Source organism: Peromyscus eremicus, chromosome 6, assembly GCF_949786415.1.
Source record: "Peromyscus eremicus chromosome 6, PerEre_H2_v1, whole genome shotgun sequence".
NCBI classification, from domain to species: Eukaryota; Metazoa; Chordata; class Mammalia; order Rodentia; family Cricetidae; genus Peromyscus; species Peromyscus eremicus.
This window is the reverse complement of record NC_081421.1, coordinates 8,787,849-8,791,639: the sequence shown is the minus strand read 5'-3', so window position 1 is coordinate 8,791,639 and position 3,791 is coordinate 8,787,849. Positions and strand designations below refer to the sequence as shown.

The 3,791-nt window shown below is 43.3% G+C and overlaps 1 pseudogene; it reads right to left on the bottom strand.

Annotated features, from left to right (window-relative positions):
- Positions 1-1,087: 1,087 nt before the first annotated feature.
- LOC131912351 (suppressor of cytokine signaling 6-like) lies at positions 1,088-2,954 on the bottom strand (annotated as a pseudogene).
- Between the last annotated feature and the right edge of the window lie 837 nt (positions 2,955-3,791).

The following is a 3,791-nucleotide window of genomic DNA, read 5'->3' as shown; positions in this document are numbered from 1 at the left end:
CGGGAACTTGTCTCTTCTTTTGTTACTTTGTCACATAAGATCATAGCAAAGTGTGACATCCAAAAAGCAGAGAGCTTCACAAAAGAGAATCTGCAGGCACGTCCATATTGTACCTCCTAGATGCTAGGAAGCCCTTGTACATATAGATTGTCCAATTACAGTTATTTTTTTCTAGTATAACAGATAGTCTTGCTCAATGTGTTTGAATGTTGCCTTTTTAAAATTGGAACTAAATGTTTCAAATTCTAATGTAGCAACTAAGATAAAACATAAAATTAAAAAGTACAAAAAAATTATTAAAAGGAATAAAATACTATTATATTGCTCAAGATAATGGAAAAAAATGAAAACAACTGATTTTATTAGAACAAACAAAATTAGTACAGTAGAAATTATTCATATAATTGTACACATTAACAAGCAAAGAACACTGAAATATCAGACTGAAAAAAAAAAATCGTATGTGAAAGTAAAACCAAAATAAATGTTGTTCAGCAAAACTTAATTTTAATAGAGTACAGATGGATAGGAATGTAGATAGGTCGACAGACAGATAGATAGCTAGACAGACAGACAGATATACTGGCTGGGAAGATGGCTTAGTAGATAGGCGAATTGCCTACAGGCCTGAAGACCTGAGGTTGATCCCTGGGTCCCACATGTTGGCAAGAGAGAACTGAATTGTCCTTTAACTCCTGAATTTACACTGTCACACATGCATGTGCACACACACACACAGACCCACATACACATACACACACACAAATGATAAATAAATTAAATAATTCAAAGGTGAAATACAAAATGAAATATTAAAAATCATTAAAATATTATGGAATGAATATTGCCTTATCCATACATATATATATTTAACATCATAGCAGTTTTTTTTCTTTACGTTTCATTCAACTTTACTTAGGGTTGAACACACATGAAATGTGCTTTAATGCATAAGAATCACAGCGGATAGCAGCAAAGGACTGGTGAGGCATTAAGGAGAATCTGGTCATTCACATTGTGATTATTCTGCACATTAAAGAAAGATAACTCACACTTCTAGATCCTCAAGACTCAAGACAATCCTTTTACAAAGAATCAAAATAAACTCAAAACACCTTGCAGACACTTCCCCAACCCTGAACAAATTGATGACCCTTTCAGACATAAAAACTAAAAGTTATGGCAGCAAAGACTTCAATGACGATGTAAGTCTGTAAACTGTACTCCAGTCTTGTTTCTGAACCCCAAAGTGCAAGAAGCAGGGCTCCTAATCTCTCAGTAGTGCTTCTCCTGCAAATAATCCTTCATCTTGTTTGGCAGAGGCAGTTTCTGAATCAGGTCTGATCTGGTGTACTGACATATGACGAAGCGGCACAGGTACTGCAGGGAGCGCACCTGCATGAACCGGGACACTGGGTTAGTCAGTCTGACCGGGTAAGTCCCAGATCCAGGCAACCGTGACTATGAATAACAAAATGCTCCATTTTCAGAGTCCCTGACTGAATGCTCAATTAAGTCAACTATAGATGTATGCCCTTCTATGTCTGGCTGTTCATAAAAGCTGAACTTACCATTTGAGTGCTCAATTCTAGTGTGAAGTGTTTTACCATGGGAACGAAAGCGAAAGCTCAGGCTTAAAAGGTAATGGTCATCGGAACTGTCCCGAGCAAGAAAAGAATCATCAGGCACGTTTGCCAGCTTCCCCTCTGCCTCCCAGCGTGTGATAGGACCCCAATACCACCCCTGTTTTGCAAGCTTCTTCAGCTCCTCTATAAGACTTGAAACAACCATGGGCCCACTGCTCTGCACCGAGTCATAAACTCTTGAAACCCCAGGTGCAGAGTTGGGATCGAAATTCAAATGACAGCGCACACTTTCGGCCATGTGCATGTCCGGGCCTGAGAGGCCGCTGAAGTTCCTTTGGATTGGGTTATTCTGCATTGGAGGTAGCAATGGTGAGAGGGGAGGGGCATCGTCATGACCTGCTCTAGGGTTCTGCAACATGACTCCTGTGGTGCCAATCAACAAGCTGTTCACCGAAGAATCCACAAAGATCTCTGGGGCTACAACCAGGTCCTGGTCCACCTGACTGTCGTCTTCGGAGAAAGCGCTGGCCCCTGGCAGCACGGCCGACACCTCCATGGGCGAGGACGTGTCCAGGCAGCAGTTGCGAGGCCCTTCCAGAGGGCACATCCCGTCTTCTAAAGGCACGGTGTACTGAAGGTAGTCCTGAGACATGAGTCCGATAACTACAGGCACGTGTTCCTCCAGATGGAGGCGCAGGTCCCCGGGCAACCAGGGCTGCAGCGGGACTCAGGGTGTGGCTTTGGCTGCAGGTCCCTTAGCTCCCTGGGCTGCAGGTCCTGCAGCTCCTTGGTTTGCAGCTCCTGCAGCTCCTTGTGCACACCATTGACAGGGCCTGGGCTGGCAGCATGCACCAGGGCCTTTACCCGCATCTCCATCTTGATGCATGTCTCCTCCGAGCTGGTGGGCCTCAGCGGCCAGGGTGTGGGGCTGTAGTGGTGGCTGCGCAGTGATGTAGAACGGATGGTCCGTGGGGCATGCACGTCCTTGAGGCCCCCCGGCGCTGAAGCCGAGGAGAAGGTGTCCATGTCTGTGGATGCAGTCCCGCCCTTGCCCTTGCCCTTGTGCTTGGCAGATAGTCGCCTCTTCAAGGTGCCCATCAGGCTTTCGCTTTTGGACCTGTTCTTCCCTTTCTCCTCCTCACTGCCAATGTCGCAGCTGGCCATGTCCTTGCCATAGCAGCTCCCGAATAAGGAGTCATCTTTCACAAAGTCGCCAGCGAGGGACTGGGGCTGAACCACCACGAACTCGGTTTCGTCTTTGCTTTTACTCAGGTTGAAAGATTTCCGGAAGGTTTTCAAACTAATTTTCTTCATTGTGACTAGTTACCTAATCCAAACAGGTCAGTTTCTCTCTGGAGCAGCTATCCCCAAACATCAGGAGGGGCTGTGATGCTTCATGGATGAACTCTGCCCAGCTTCATTTAACCTCTGGAGCTATTTTCCTGCGGCCGCCAGCTCCGTTTCCTGCCTTATCCATATTAATAATAGGAAATTAAGACAAGAACAAGAGCTATTACTGGTGATAAAAATACATTGCTCTCATAGTTTGGATGTAAAATACTCATCACAGGCTTGTATGTTCTAGTATTTCTTCCTAGGAGCAGTGCTATGTTGTAAAGTTGTGGAACTTTGAAGGGCAGGGCCCTGTAAAACAAGAATGTAGGTGGGGCTTGCTGCTTATACCCTGGACCCAGGTCTAGTCTTTCTGTTTGCTGGTCCTCTGAGATGTAAGAAAATTTCTCCCACCAAAACTTCCCCAAAACTCTGATTATATCCTTTCAAACTCTCAGCCAAAATCAATCTTATATCCTTCAAGTTGCTTTTTTTTGAAATTGTTCTTGTCACATCAACTGGAAAAGTAGTAGTAAATTTCAGGTTATCAAAGGAAAGAATCAATGATGAAACAGTAAAATTTGACATGCATATGTACCTAACAGGAATGTTTTTAATACATTATTATATTCACTGTAGATAACGTTATGCATGATTACCAGCTTTCCTGAATGCATATGTTCCTTATCCAGTTGAGCATAATTCTCCAATGGAGGTAAATGAAACAAGAATTTCAAATTAGTTTAGATTATTTTCATTGTGGGTTTAGGAAGAAAGCACTTTCCAGTTGTTTATATCTGGGACCAAAATTCAAGAGTAGAAAATCCTAACTTTTCAAAGATATTATGTCAATTAAGTACATACATTAGGCTG